The 16,892-nt window shown below is 36.9% G+C and overlaps 1 long non-coding RNA gene and 2 other non-coding genes across 3 annotated transcripts in view; all 3 read left to right on the forward strand.

Annotated features, from left to right (window-relative positions):
* The first annotated feature begins 3,902 nt into the window (after nucleotides 1-3,902).
* LOC126291964 (uncharacterized) overlaps nucleotides 3,903-16,892 on the forward strand; it is a 111,861-nt gene continuing 98,871 nt past the window's right edge. Inside the window, exon 1 of the long non-coding RNA XR_007551962.1 lies at nucleotides 3,903-4,040. This is a non-coding gene — a long non-coding RNA (uncharacterized LOC126291964). The remainder of the gene's footprint in view (nucleotides 4,041-16,892) is intronic.
* LOC126292371 (U1 spliceosomal RNA) lies at nucleotides 6,639-6,801 on the forward strand. The gene has a single exon (XR_007552108.1). It is a non-coding gene; the product is annotated as a U1 spliceosomal RNA (small nuclear RNA).
* Nucleotides 15,021-15,183, forward strand: LOC126292373 (U1 spliceosomal RNA). The gene has a single exon (XR_007552110.1). It is a non-coding gene; the product is annotated as a U1 spliceosomal RNA (small nuclear RNA).

Genomic DNA, 16,892 nt, shown 5'->3' on the forward strand with positions numbered 1-16,892 from the left:
GGGGACAACTCTCTCATATTTCACTGGGTTTCCCAAGTTTTCCTCTCATGTTTTGTTCTATAGGATAGGTTGGAAAAATTGAAGTTATGGAGAGAGCACTTGAACTTTTTCTGCATTTGAAGAAGTGTGTTAATGATGTATGTAAAAGACAAACAGAAAGTAGAAAATTTGAAAAAATTAAACATCACTTAGAAGACAAATTCTTTGCAGAAAACTTGTGTTTCTTATGTCATTATCAATTGAACTTTAGGAGTTTTTTACTGAGTATCAGTCAAATAACACTCTATTCCCCTTTGTGTGCAAAGATTTGTCCAGTTTAATATAGCATTGCTTGGTTCATAAAGAAAACTGTTCCAGAAATAGCAACAAATTCTAGCAAATGTTACCAAATCATGTAATCATAAAACAAGTCATTATAGTGTTTTGAATGAAGACCAGAAAAACAATAAGTCTCCATGGTAAGAAGTGATCAATATTTATCAGTTTTCCACCAGAATATCCAGCCCATAAGAAATAAAGTGAAACAACAAGAAGTGGAACTACAGACTATTGACAGCTCACTGTTTACAAAACGGAACATTGGTGTAGGGGATCTGAAATCACACATGTAGCTCTAAGCTCATGTAATCTGCATGCTATTATAGTATAACCACTATGAGAGACGGTGAATCACATATATACACGGTAAGCACATAGTCTTGCCTGGATTATAACATTTTATTACAGAATAGCCATTTTGACAATAATTTACATTTGATGCCGTTACATAGGTTAGTGTTACTAGTTTTTTTAAGGCCACTTACGTTAGTAAACCTCAACAGCAGCTCGCAGAATGTTGAGGCAGAATGATAAAATTATAGAAAATGCAGAAACCATAACAAAAGTAGCCTGGAAAGTCATCAAACAAGAAACACATAGAAAAAAAGACCAAACAGGTAAACATACAATTATAGCACAATGGTACCACAATAAAATTGCGAACCAATATTTCTACAATATAGCTACCAAGCTACAGTGCAAATTTGACAAAATAGAGCAGGTACAATCACTGAACTATGTTCCAAACACAATGACGCTATGACCCACCACTTCAGAAAAAATAAGAAAATGTTGTTCGGAATCTAAAAAATAAAACATCAGCAGCTATAGGTGAAGTACTCGTGTGCTTGCTGAAGGACTGTATTGACAGTATCAAAGAACCTTTAGCACAAATCATAAATGAATCATTCACTATATGTTGTTTCACAGAGGCACTGAAGCATGCAAAGGTCCTGTCCCTACATAAGGAATGGGACCCCAAAAATATAGAAAATTATAGGCCCATCTCGTTACTGTAATAATTTTCAAACGTAATGGAAGCCATAATGAAAATTGGATTCATGACGTCCTAACAAAGTACAATTTCTGAGTAAAGAACAGTTTGGGTTCAGGCTTGGTAAAAGCACACAATCAGCTATATCTCATTTTACATATATTGTTCCGGAAGCGCTAGGTAAAGGAGATCATGTAACAGGCATCTTCCTTGACTTCAGCAAAGCCTTTGATATAGTAGACTGCACAGCTCTGTTAAATAACCTCGAGGCTCTTATATATAAGAGGTGTAGCAAATAGTGGTTTCATACATACCTAAAAAACGAGTGCAACAGGCAGAGATCCCTCAAACTAACTCTAGTCATGCCATAAAACATCTTTCTGACCCAGAATACTTAATATTGGAGTCTCCTAAGGAAGTGTGCTTTGCCCAACACTCTCCTTGATATGTATCCAAAAATAATTCGTTAAAAGTGAAAGATGAACTCAGAATGTGTATCACAAACAAAATTTCTATGCTTGCTTGTCACAACTAAAATGGAATGCGTGTGTTACTGCCCTTGGGAAACGAATAGCTTCATCATGCTTTGTACATAAGAGTAATAAGTTCTGAACGTAGTAGCTCGTGCACCAGAACAACATATTTTGCATATGTTTATTCTGTGATGATTTGTGGAATAATGGTCTGGGGTAAAAATGAGCAGAATGGTCTGGGGTACAAATGAGCAGAACAGACAATCAGTCTTTAAGCTACAAAAATGGGCTGTATGAATTACAACAAAAAGTAGCAAGAGACTCATTGCACTGAGTTGTTTGAATATATGGAAAACTTGACTGCTGCATGTTAATACATGTTGAAAACAGTGATCCATATTAAAAAATCCATTGATCAGCACTCAACAAACAGATCTCTACACCAACATGTAATATATTATTCATTGTACAACCTATTATTATAAACAAATGTCTCAAATCTATATAAATGACACGTTCTACACCCAAGCGATTTATCGCTAATGGGTCTACAGAACACGAATGAAATAAATAAGTAAAATAAATTAAATTTACAGATGATTAAAGACCAAGAAAAAAAGGCTAGTGTTATGTCGCTTCTGAAAATAATTTGAATAAAAATTGGAGGTGTGTTGCCCAGAGCGTCAGGCATTAGATAAAAAGTGTCCGATCATATTTCTGTAAACAATAGGACACCTTAGGGAATATAATAATCCAAAAATTTATTAAGTGTGAGTATGAAAACTGTGGACGCATGTGCTATGGCGATTTAAAAGCATAAATGAGGAGCCTGACATCTGAACAAAAGAAGTTGTGGGTATGTGTAGCTGCTCAACGAACTACTAAAGGTAGAAATAAAGAACACTGATGATGCAAAAAATACGAAATTAAAAAAAAAACTCTGTTCTAGTGGATTCTGATTTCCATGAAATTCCCAAATTCGTCTAATCCGAGGCTGCTAATCTACATATATTTCATAATTAAATACATGACAAATTGAAAGTAAATTAACCGTCACGTAGCGACTAAGAATCTCCATTAAAAGTATTTCTCAGTTTCAGGAATGAACACTTTTATTTTTATTTATGTATTCGTCATTCGTTGGTCCAGTGTGCAAGAGGAATGAATGGACATGAAACGAGTCGTAATTACACATGAGAACAGTACTTTATATGTGTTAATAGATACAAATTGTATTATTGTACAGGAACAAAATATGCTCATAATTACAAGCTTTGGCATTTCCTACAATGAAAAGAGGTACAAAACAATCAAACAATAAATTACAAATATTCCACATTACAAGTTACAAATTTGATAGAATTGAAATACATCGTTCGAAATTAGGAATAGATAATTCAAAGGAGTATATAACAAAATTTTATTGCCAGCCTCAACGCTGCAGAAAAACTAAAATCTCGTCGTGACCTGAAATCTGAGACAAAACGTTGTCATCACTTTGTCTTTCTCGTACCTCTGTTGTTCATATACTTTTTTTATTACAGTCGCTCTTGCATTTTGTTTTCTGTCGCCTTTTTATCACAATAAACGCAACACAGACTCACAAGCAATAGATGCAGTTTCGTCGTACACTGCTTACGCAATGACGCAATGTGTGGATAGAACGCCCAAGCGTACTTGTTCTTTCCAACAACTTCATTCCCGTGCGTCTGCGATTGCGCATGACGAAAGAGGCATCGTGCGAACATGGCTTAATGGCATCAAAGCTAAAACAATTCAGTTACGGTAGTCGTGTAGCAAGACAAAACTGAAAGAAAAGATATGAAATTGATAAATAGCATTGTGAGTCATTTGAACGTTAACGCTCGGAAATTATTGTTCGGATTGAGAACATCAAAATGCAAGAATTGTGTCAGAATGCAACTGGTACGATACTACTACATGGTTATAGCCTGACAATAATCACTGTTTCTAATTAAAGAACGGAAACTGACAATTTTTGAAGTCTCGGAATCGTCCTATGAGAAAGAATTAATACCCCTGAGCTTGTTTATTTTTCTCAATGTTGGACGCCCTGACAGAGCGCACAGCCTTGAAGAACAAAAAAGGAATTATACGTATTGTTGAGTTGGGCAATGTGGTGGAGAGTAAAAATGGGTCCGATCAGAACAAAGAGTTGCGTTTTGGTTTAATAGTGATGTGAAGATCGAGGAGTAACATCGTATTGCTTTTGCTTAGTGTTCTGTGCGGCCAAGGTACAGTCTGAAAATACTAAAAAAAAAATTCTTATCTGTAGTCATTTAGGTTGTAGTTAGAGTAATCAGTAGTTCGTTATTTAAATGCATTCATCGACCTTAAGAAAGCACGAATCGTGGTAGGTTCGCTATATGTTTATAATTGTTTTGGTCAGTGATTATATGTAAATCTACCGTACCTTGTTGTGAAAGAAATTATGATAGCATGTAGAAGTTGCGTTTGTTGTTAACTTAGCCGAGCGGTTCTAGGCGTTACAGTCTGGAACCGCGCGATCTCTACGGTCGTAGGTTCGTATCCTGCCTCGGGCATGGATGTGTGTGATGTCCTTAGGCTAGTTAGGTTTAAGTAGTTTTAAGTTCTAGGGTACTGATGACCTCAAAAGTTAAGTCCCATAGAGGTCAGAGCCATTTGTTGCGACTTAGTGTGGTACAGGGACAGTGAATGGTCATATGATTGCAGTTGATTTGAAATAAATTGTGGGTTGAGGTTGAACCTTGTGAACATTTGGGTTTCTGAAATAATTTACTAGTTGAGCCAGTCAAGATTTTGTGTTGCGACTCGTAAATGATGCAATGAGAGCAGCTTAATTACTTGGCCTTACGTATTGTAAACCATGCATACTGAATAGCCTTTCAGGAACTACTGGAAGTTGGGGTAGCCGAATTCCACTTACGCTGTATGTCCAAATAAGTACGGATATATGCTTTATTTAAAATATTACTGACGGCAGTTGAGCTATTTTTGTAGGATGTCAAAAGAAAAACGTAAGTCTCAGCTTGAAATCAGTGAAAATTTGGCAACAGTGCAGCGCAGAAAGCTGTGTGCTATTTTTCTCTGTAATTACGTAAGTTGAGATTGGAAGGTTTTTTTTTTTTTTTTAAAAAAAGAAAACCTTCAGTCCGCTGTTTATTCAACTAGTACGCCGTACGCTGTGTAATACCACTTGAACCACTTGAAGTCTTGGTTGTGATGACGACCCTATATACAACTGTGAACATACACTGCAGGCTTTAGATGATGTAGTACTAAGTGCCCATGTGAAGCTTGAAGATAATAAAATAAATGAAATCTTATATATCATAAGAATTGTAGCAGTCATCCATGTTTGTTGTGTAACAAGTACACAGATAACTAGAAATGCTTGGACATCTACTAAACAATTTTTTGTAGTTCCTGTAATAACAATATATTATTATTATTTATATTATTATTGTTGTTTTAAAGCATGTTATATAATTTGTTTAACTCAGTGAGACCTTGAAAACGCTGTACTGATCCGTTTGCTGATGGAAACGCTCATATAAGCCACCGTGCTTAGCTTCCCACGAATAGCATTTCAGGTAAACACATCGTCAAAACGTATTTGCCCAAAATACTGCCATGCAGTTGTTTTAAACAGCTATAACAGTAATAAACTTAACAACATTATAAAATCGAAGTGTGCGCGCACAGTTACCTCCCATTAGCTCTACGACCTTGGATCTGCAGGCTAGTGCTAATGCGCAATAGCATAAATGGAGGGATTGCTGTATTTCTTGCTCTCTCTACATCGTTCTGCTTTTTTTAAGTGGAATTCTTGTCGTGCTTTTCCTCGCCTTGCTGTGATTTGCCTCATTTTCCACAATACTGTATTCTCCGAAAGCTAGCTGAAAATTTTTAAGATGTACTTGTATAAAAAAAGACTAGTCGCTTTTAGTAAATTATGGATTGAGAGGGATGAATTCTGGGTTTGTCGTTTACCCCTTTCTATCTTTTGATAGACGAGTGAGACGTAATAAGAGAGGATACCAAACCAGCTCTATAACACTCGTTACGAAGTTGATCTGTGGCGACTAATTCCTTTGTAGATACCAAGAATATCTTGCTTTTTCTCCACATTATCAATTTACGTAGTACAAGTGCCGTAGTTAATAAGCAGCAAAGGTTTCTTAACCTCTCGTTCATTAAAAAGCAAAGAAGAATGATTTTAGCAATAAGAAACTAGTGCCAGACATTTGTTCAGTTCATATTTCGAGTTTTTTTCGCACTAGAAGCTACAATATTTAGTAGACACTTTGGATACAATTTATTTATTCATTTCTAAGACCCCCAAGCAAGTGCTTATCCAACATTTGATAACTTCTATAACAGTGAAGTGTGCGGTGTTTGCTGCAGTGCAGAGTGATACAGGTACGAAGCTTTCATTGCGAACGTGTAAGAAATTTTCGTACCAGCTGAACAAAATACAACACAGCATGGAGCTTACGAGAGAGAGAGAGAGAGAATGAACGAACCACGTATTGCGGGGAGGGGGAGAGCAACTACGAGCGAATGCGCTGTATGTGCGATATGGGTGACATCTGCCGTGGGGCACGAAGAGTTTTGTTGACGCAGTTCGTTTGAACTCGGCACTACGAGATTACTGTTTTGGCAGATGGAGCCGACTGTCCGTTCGGAGCACGATAGAGTAGTACCGTAGGAAGACCAGTGCAGTTCTCACTCGTTTCACGTAGTTTTTGTGGTGGGATAGATCACATGTAATGTGACCATTGATCCGCACTCGATTCGTATAATGCGTAGTATAAGAGATAAAATATCGGATCTTTGCTAGTGAAAGCATACTTACCTGGCACAGGGGATACCGTGATCATGAAGGCGGTTCCTCCAGGACGAGGCTCTTCCATTGCACTTCGGTTAGGCTGACCCCTGCCATTACCCCTAATGTGGGTAACTCGGGTGCATAATTTTTGGTAGTCGGGACTGCGTTCGCGCAGACCCGGTCTAATCATAACCGAAACTTAATGTGCGGTAGTTTTTATTTCTTTGCGTTTCTTTAAATTTCAAAATTATGTTGTAATACCGCATATTCCTTCATATTTTTAATTTAATTTGGACCTCGTTTGTGATAACAGTGCATTCATTTCAGGTATTTACAAATTCCTTCAGGCGTTTGTTAACGTTATGTATTTCCTCAAGCAGGGTCGATGCCATTGTGAGTGATCTGTGTTTTAAGATACAGTTAGTGCATTGCAAATATGGAATGTTTTGTTGTACCCCCACCCCCAGGATACAAGAGAATTTATTTATTTTTAATAGAGGTATAGATCCAATGTAAACAGATATTTCAGTTAAAATATAGGTTGATAAAGCCCCAATTATCGATGAAAATTTAACAGTGCAAATGTGCATGTTATCACGGTTTTCATTATAGAACAATAAGTATTCTATATCTTGCATTTATTTTAATTTAGAATTTAGGTATAATACACAGTTATAACATTTTCTAGAATCATCAAAGTTGTCATTGTGTAAATGTTTTTATTAAAAAGTAATATATAAACAGCTTTTCGTTAAAAATATACAACAATAAAAAAATCATAAATCATTCATTTTTCTTCAGATCATGGTATAATGAGTGTTCACAGAAAATTAGAAGATAGTATGAGCATTACATGAACCGAGAAAATCAACTGTGAAGTTTGAAAATCTTTTTACTGTACCTTAATATAAGTTTTTTTGAACTAAAACTGCCCAGATGAATAAAACACTTCTTGCTCCTCTTCTTTCCTAGCTTCATTTTGTAACTGAGCCTCTTCATTGCTTTTCTTGATTCCTTTGTGGACCGTTTTTTAATCTGCCATCCATACCATCATTGTAAGTAACCACAGCATCATAAGTCCCAAATTGTCCTATTCTCCTTCCATAAAAGCCAGTCTTTGGGCGAACTTTCCAAATTTTTTAGTGGAATGGCTCATTGGGATTTTGAGTGAATCCACCCACACACCTTTTTAACAATTTTGGGTTACAAAGATCCTGAAAGATGGGCTTAATTGCTTCCATTACTGCAACTGGAAGGTTGTTTTAATGCTTATACATTTTCAAATATTTTCAATTAAAGAATCTGGCATGAACACCAGCTGTCAGCTCCTTTTGGGCAAAGTGAGTGCATTGGACTGTCATCTGTAGAAGATTTGTGAAACCAAACAGCCCATACAGTCCGTTTCATATTTTCAACAGATGAGCTATTAGCTCTGATTCATTGCTATAATAGCTGGTTAATGTTGCTATGGCACTATCAGTCAAGTGGCCTTTGACTGCAATTTTCCATCTGACAGTTTTGTTGCTTTACAGTCTGCCTTCAACTTTCTTAATCTTGTACCCATTCTCTTCTGTATGTGACCAACACATTCATACTTTACCACAGGAGTATCTGGACCATATGGTTGCATTTCAGAAATTGATTTAAAAGTTTTCGGATCACCATCTCCAATGAATTTACAATATTTTACACTATGCTTATTTTCAGGTCGCATGAAAATTGATTTCATCCCTTCTGCTTCCATACTGCCAGATGTTCCTGAATGATTAATGCTGCATTTACCTTCATGCTTCTCCATCCATTCAGCATATTCTACAGTGATCTTTTTATTTTTCAAATACTGACAAGATTTACAACTCAGAGACAGTACCTCTGTGTCAAGAACTTTACCACATTTTACCCCGATAACTGTCGACACTCTATGTTGTGATGTGTGTCCCTTTGTTAGCCATGAACTGTCACAACTAACAGCAGTCACCATTCCACAAAACAAGCTGATTCCTGTCAAACCTTGTCCTAAGCACCTCATAGCGTAAACAATTTCTTGATTGCATACGCTCTTTTCTTCTGTCCAATGATGGCACCGTTTCGGAATTTATCGCACATTATTGAGACTTTGCAGCCTAAACCTAAAAAACCGGCATTTAGTTTCACTTGTTCACCACACATACAATGTAGGCATCTCTCTCTTTCTTTAAACATTAGATCAATATTAAAAATTGGATTTCCAATCTTCTCTGGAGTTTACGAAGGCCTACAGTTGCTTTTCACTTTCTTCTTAGAAGCACTTGCTGTGTTACTGTGATTACCAGGGTTACTGTATGTATTCCATGAAAATACACATATTTTGTTTTCCTATTTGGTAGTGAAAAGGGTTACATCAGAAATCACTCTGTAGAAAATACTTGGTATCGATCCACACATACAATAATGCAAAACAAAAACCGTCGACTATCATTCCTTTGGCCCAAACGAAAGTTAAATATCACTTAACACGTATGAGAAACTTAGAGTGGCATTCTATGTCACAGAAGTATGAGAAAGTTGTGTCGAAGATAAAATTAGAAGTCACAAAAGTCATTTACCAACAAACAGCTGAGGTGGGCATGGAATTACCAAATGTCACCCATACATCTCTATACATATTAATCAATAACTCTGCAGCCAATCTAGATATTTTGATGAAATTTTCACATATGTAAAGGTAAAGAAATGACTAATATTATGGGTCTATTTCTGAACATTGTGATTTTTTGGCCATGATTAATGTATCTACCCCCTTAAATGTTCTTGAGCCAGCATTTCTTACGCCCCAAGATTTCTGGTCCTAGTAGGATACTGCTGTGTGTGAAGGAGCTATAACACATTGTCAATTAGAAAATGACATTAAAGACGCATGACACATGCCATTTCATCCAGCTCCAGTGATTTCTCGTGAATGGCAATCTTTCTCATTCTTCACATGCCTCTAAATGGAGAAGCTGCTTAGTATCAGTGAAGGTACATTTTCATTAAAAAAAAGTGTTTCTTAGTGTAAAAACGTTTCTTGCTGTTGACTCATTCAGCAATTGTACACTTGGTAAAATATGAGTAAATTATTTGAGCCTAGATCAGGCGAAAGAGGCAGACAATGAAAGTTCGAATATGAATGGAAGCAGTTTCGCTATTGTGATTTCTTTGTTGATTGGTGTTGTCAGATAGGACCCACCTAGCATGCCAGCCCTGGTCGTTCTTTGCTCAACTTCTGTTTGAATTTGTTTTATAATGGAACACAATAGGGCCTAGTTCATTGTCCATTTGTCCGAGGAATCTTACGACAACTACACTGTAGGAATCCCCAAAATACAGCATGCAACTTTTTTTTTCTCCCCCCCCCCCCCTGCTAAAAGTAAGAAATGTAACGATAGGTAAATGTTTGTGTCACAAATTTGCATATAAAGTCACGAGTTGTGTGCATAAACATTGCTTCGAAATGTTCTGCCACATTCCTTTTCGGCAAAAGCCAGTCAGGTTTCATGAGCTATAGGAATTTCTCCCGTTCAGTTTTTTCCGAGAAGAATGCAGTGCATTCGCCCAGCTGAACTGCCTATGATGTCAGCATTCTCACTCACTCTGATCTTCCATTATCATTCAGTGAACTTCCCACATTCTGGGGCATGCCTAACTTCTCATTGTGTGTGTGTGTGTGTGCATGTTTTAATTCATCAATTCGAAGATAAATTTAGTCTTCAGTGCAATACCAGAAACCACATGAATGTATTCCAGTTTGTTTTCATCTGTTCAGCTGTCGAACCCTTCAAATTCACATAAATAAAAAATAATAATTCTTGCGTGTTTGCCTAGCAACAACTCATTGTTACTACTTACGGCGTGATACCAAAATAATTGTACTTCGCATGTATATATTCTAAACGTTAGACACAGTCGTTACAAGACTCATGCCTTCCCCAGCACTGGCGTGATCAGTAGCTTCCCGCCCTTTCACACAAAGACCTCTAAACCTACACTCTCACATTCCTAGCGACGAAATTGAGCCTCTCCCTGGGCCAAAATAATGGCAAGGAAAATTACCTAAGCGTAAAATTTTCCATCACATTACCTCACACTGCCTGGCAGTATCATCAGATAAGTATAAGAGTGCACTAGAAACATAGCTTCAGTGTAGTGCAGTGCAAATTTGTGTGAAATTAATAATTAAAAATAATTTGCATATGCAATAAATTCGTTTTCAATTGTTATGTAAATAGGTTTGTTGTGTTAATGCAATTATGGTACAGATATGTGTGATTATGTTACAAAGCATAACTAGACTGCATACTTAAACTAGGATAATTCTATGAAAATGCTGATGGGTCAATAAATATTCTATTCTAATTGAGCTGCAATTTATTATCGAAGTTGATAATAACAGTCTTCTAAACATCAGTTAATGTCTATAAAACATAAAATTCATCTTCATTATCAGTTATTATTTCCAGTGATTCTGGAGCAGGTGGGTACAGTACCTTTAATACAGCCTTAGCTCTCTGTCAATGAAATGTTATAAGTCTTGAACACTGTTTATCTTGTTTTCATTTACCATCACAGGAAGAAAATCATCAGGGTGAAATTATTGGAGTGTTTGTATGTCAGATACACATAAAAGTCTGAAAGGAATTTAGCTTTGTGTGTAAGCTCCTGAAGCAAGTGATGTTCTGTCTGGTTTGTACTGTAGTTGTTCATATCCCTGAATTTAGAACGCATCATTTAGACAAAGGGGCCTGGCAAAAGAACTTGCTCATTAACCCACTCCAGTCTGTGATTATCTCAGCATCAAAGCAGACACTGAGTGGTGATTGGCATAAAATGATAGCCTGGAGGTATGGCTTAGCTGTAGGGATAATGGTTTGCTTCTTTCAAGCCGATTTCACTATGCCAAAATTTCTATCGCAATTGGAAAAAGTGTTCCATATACTGGGAAGAGAAGAGGTATAGTGATATTCTTTATATGTGAGAGGTATAAGCAAAAAGCAACAATGGCCTTATTCTTGTTTTGCACATGTACAGCATCAGAAAGAAAGAAATCGACTGGTAACATTAAGCTTTGGTACTGGAAAATTTTTGGCAGAATTGAATTGTGTGACAATAGGCCCCTCATTATCTTGAGCTTTCTCTAAAATTTCCCCCCCCCTCCCCCCCCCCCCCCCAGAGTATTGGCGAAACTTTTTCTTGTGAAGTAAATATTCAACACTGCAGCTATCAGTAGGAATACTTGCAAGTTTTGTTTCACATCGTGTACAGTAGTCACCTACATCACTTTTAGGGTTTCGGTTTGAGATTCGACATTTCTATGTTAACAGTTTGAAGCAGTATGTGCAATGTTTCACAGTATGGTAAGAGGTTTCCAAACTGGCCCTTAAAAATCCTCAGTGTCTTAAAGTGTTTTAACATTTAAATCTGGGTAATGAAAATGCTAATAGCTAGATTTAATTTGTCAGTAACAACTTTTTTGTGCAGTATCCACAGCATGTGATTTATCACCAGTTCCCAAACATTATGACTGAACTTAGATAACCTGTTAGTATGAGTACCTCTTCTTTCCACAAAAGATTTATTTAGAACAACTTTCGCCTGACTACTGTGCACTCTCATAACACTGAACTTAACTTCTGTCCCTTGCAGACATAACCCACAAGCCAGGTATGTCAGAGTCCTTGCAGCATTTAGAGCAATAGTTTTTGATTCATTAGCTGTCATAAATCAACCAGCATTGTATCTTGGATTTTTTTAAGCTCATTTAACCAAAAGTTATCGAATAACTCTTCTTCGTAATTATCATTTAAATGCTCCCGCATGTATCGTAACAATCCTTCTGCCAACAGCCCTGCATGCATTCTGACATTTTAGCTTGTTTTGCATCATTTGAAGCAGTAACATATTGTTTGCCCGTATATAGCAAAGCATTAAATTTTAAATTAAAAGCTACTGTAGATTACGCAACGTCGTTACGCAGCAGTAATCAACTCAAAGAGTTAATTGATTGAAACAGAAATTGCTGGCATTACAGATGAAAGTATGGCAGATGAATTAAACCAATGAGTGTAAAAAATACACGTATGCCCATGTGCTGTTTTTGCAGCCACAACCTCAACTGCAGATTGTCTACCATAACTCTGAGAGAAGTTGTATTTCAGACATTCTGCTTCACAGCTGTTTTTTTGGCAAGGAAATCTATCATGAGCAGGTTGCTTGAAATATGGGCCAAAGACACCAGCAGGAAACAAACTTAGTACAGCAATAGAAAACAACTTTGGTAAACAAACAAAACATCAGCAACCTTTTACACCTCCTGAATGTTTGTATAGAAATAAACTGAGCGAGGTGGCGCAGTGGTTAGCACACTAGACTCGCATTCGGGAGGACGACGGTTCAATCCCGTCTCTGGCCATCCTGATTTAGGTTTTCCGTGATTTCCCTCAATCGTTTCAGGCAAATGCCGGGATGGTTCCTTTGGAAGGGCACGGCCGATATCCTTCCCAATCCTTCCCTAACCCGAGCTTGCGCTCCGTCCCTAATGACCTCGTTGTCGACGGGACGTTAAACACTAACCACCACCTATAGAAATAAATCTGCAATATGTTGTTTTAACTTTTCAATATATGGAAATTTCTGAAGGGGTTATCTTTGTAATTGACATTACCAAATTAGAATACACTCCTTCAGCAACTTTTGCCATTGGCGTTTAATTGTGAACAGTAAAAAGCTGACACAGTCGAAGCTAGAGTTTACGAAGCACACATGCTGACAGAGGAACCGAAAACAAACTTTTCAAATTGTTTTGTTAAGTCACATCACACACCACACCACCATTACATCACGAGGCAAGGAAGACAGATGGAATGTGACGCTTCCATTGACCCAAGACGAGTTGTTTCAGTTTCATTTCTTCTCCTATTTTCATTCTGGGTACCCATGTGATTTTTCAGTATGAATGTGTAAACCACTTGTGACAATTACTACTAGCAGGTTCACTCGAAGTAATTCAACTTTTAAAACTGTTAATCTCTTCCTGAAACAAAATTAAATCAATCCGTCAGTAATATTTACCAGCAGACAGACTGCATAGGGCTTGTATGTAACAGTAAATGGAACCAGTTACTAGTTAAGTAATGAGTCTTAGCTCGTGTTGTGATCTCCCTAAACAATTTCTTTAATTTTCTGTTGTAACGAAATACATCGAGAACAGTGTTGTCTGCAAGAGGTGTACAAAAGGTCATAAAATGTTGTAGCTCATCAAAAATGAAGCTTCATTTGGAGTGAGCTTGTTTTCAGAATCAGTGTGCGCAGCTGAGAAAAATTTACGATTTCAATCTTCATTGGATCACTATTTATGTTTTTCGTCTTTCTTACATTGTGTAGTGTAGGCATACTACTCAAAATTCTCTTGTAGAAATAAACCCATTAATGAAAGGCAGTGGCTCAGTGGCTAAAAGATGACAATCAAACCTTTGTGATAACTGCTCCACAGACAATGTATGTTCTAATTAATAACTTAAAGTAGAGAGGACTTCTGCCTTTACCATTTTATAGTTTTGTTTTTGCGGAAACACATTTCAGCACGTTACATGCTGTCTTCGGTGGGATTTTATGTCTTTTTCTTTCTGAAAAACTATGACATGTTAACCTCTTGCGCTGGTTACAAGAATTTTTGACTCAAAATTATTTACATTTGCAAAGGAGCGATTGTTGTGTGTCTTTTTTTATTTTTTTAGCATTAATTTACATAAGGTACACAGTTAAGACAAATGTCACCGAGCTGAGGCTTTAACTTATATGTTATTCACTTACACAATGCTTAAAGGATGCTAAATATCGAACTGCTAGTTGTATATGCTGGTAGCTTTTTATGTCCCATGTATTCTACAGATTGACATTTGCAAAATATTGTGGTCTTGCTTCTCGTGTTTGTGACATCTTAAAACACCTACTCCATTTGCTGTTGTAAATTCCCGCTCTTACACATGGATTTGTTATAATTAATCAGTAAAGTGACGGGTTATGCAGCCGCAACACGTCTTGTGATTTAGCCTCATGTTTACTGTTTGGTGGGGTCAGGGAAGCGGACAGACAGCGCATGCGTAAGATCCACTATTTGAGTGACATCTACTGCCAGCACTCGGAGTTCGTTAGTCCAATTAGACTGAAGTTGGCACTCCCAGAATACTATATCTGTCAAATGTAGGCAGACTCCATGTTCGAGTATGCAATAGCTCAATACCATGGGATAGCCAATTTCGTTCTCTTCCGCTTCAGGTAGTGTGTATGGTGGGACAGATCGCAGGCAATGTGAACAACGATAAGCGCTCGCTTTGTATGATGTGCACAGTACGAAATAAAGTAGCGAGTTTTTCCAGCCAAAGGCATACTTACCTGGCACAGGGGATACCGTGATCATGAAAGCGGTTCCTCCAGGACGAGGCTCTTCCATTGCACTTCGGTTGGGCTGACATCTGCTATTACCCCTAATGTGGATAACTCGGGTGTATAATTTTTGGTAGTCGGGACTGCGTTCTAGCAGACCCGATGGAACTAATGCAGATACAGTACACATTACATATACGTTTCAGATCCACAAAAGCGGTCAGTAATGTTACAATATCTTTTCCACTAAATTTCATTAGAATTTTTCTTAATGTTACAGGAGAAGGAGGCACAAATTTTTTATCAAAACACAGAAATTGTTGCTTTTCAACCTATTTTATTGGAAAAAAACCAGTTGAATTTGCGGCCATTTTTAGTATTATATGCATTCATTTTTGTACTTTCATCGCGGGTTTTGAATCCTGACAGTCAGCTGTGTAATTCTCACACAGTTTAATTTCATAGGATCACAAGTAGTTGATATCAGTCCATGTGAGCATATATTTTCGATAGCTTTAATTCATTAATAATTTTAAGCTCCCAGCCAAGGTCGTGTTGTTGTCGGGGTTTGAGAGGAAGCAAGTATGAGTGATCCTGCAAAACTGTGGGGCGTTAACCTTCACACGGTATCACATCTGGAAGAAACATGTATGCTGTCTTTTTTTTGCCCCAAAGTGATTCTAGCAACTATATGGCGATAAAATGTAAAATATTTCCACAATAGTAATGACTTATTGTAAGACCCATGCACGTTGTAATTACAAACCAATTGCTGCATGCTGTAATTAAGTTGCAAACTTTAAAAAAAATCATAAGTGGAAATGTTCCTAGCACTGATCAACTAAATTAAATATCACAAGTTTCCCTTCATTTATTTACCTTCATTCAGCAGATTTTTCTGTGTACAGTTTGTGGTTAGATTAGATTAAATTAATACTTGTTCCATAGATCATGAATACGACACTTCGTAATCATGTGGAACGTGTCAGGTTAATAAAAGATGTCTGTACAAGATATTACATTACACAAAATATTGCAAGACACGAATGTTTAAGTTGGTTTTTTTTGCCCTCTCTTAAATTATATCTAAAAATTCAGCCAATGAGTAGGAGGAGTTGTCATCTAGAAATTCTTTTAATTTATTTTTAAATGTTTGATGCTGTTTGGTAGGTGACCAAAGACTTTTGTGGCAGCATAATTTACCCCCTACTGTGCCAAAGTCAGATTTAACCCTGCATAGTGAAGATCATCCTTTCTCCTGGTGTTATAGCAATGCACATTGCTATTACTTTTGAACTGGGCTGGATTATTAACAACACATTTCATAAGTGAATATATATACTGTGAGGATCCCTAGATCCTTAAATAGATGTCTGCAGGATGACCGTGGGTGGGCTCCAGCAATTATTCTGATTACACGTTTTTTAGCAATGAATACTTTTCTACTCAACGATGAATTACCCCAGAACATACCATACGAAAGCAGTGAATGAAAGTAGGCATAGTAAGCTAATTTACTGAGATTCTTATCACCAAAATTTGCAATAACCCTAATAGCATACAGACGTTTCAGCAGACCATCAATGTGTTGCTTCCAGTTTAACCTCTCATCAATGGACACACCTAAAAATTTTGAAAATTCTATCTTAGCTACAGACTTCTGTTCAAAGTCTATATTTATTACTGGAGTTGGGCCATATACTGTGTTTTATCAAAATTTAAAGAGAGTCCGTTTGCTGAGAACCACTTAATAATTTTGTGAAAAACATCATTTACAATTACATCACTTAGTTCTTGGTTTTTGGATGTTATTACTATACTTGTATCATCAGCAAAAAGAACTAACTTTGCATCTTCATCAATATGGAATGGT

This window comes from Schistocerca gregaria, chromosome 9, assembly GCF_023897955.1.
Source record: "Schistocerca gregaria isolate iqSchGreg1 chromosome 9, iqSchGreg1.2, whole genome shotgun sequence".
Lineage (NCBI taxonomy): Eukaryota > Metazoa > Arthropoda > Insecta > Orthoptera > Acrididae > Schistocerca > Schistocerca gregaria.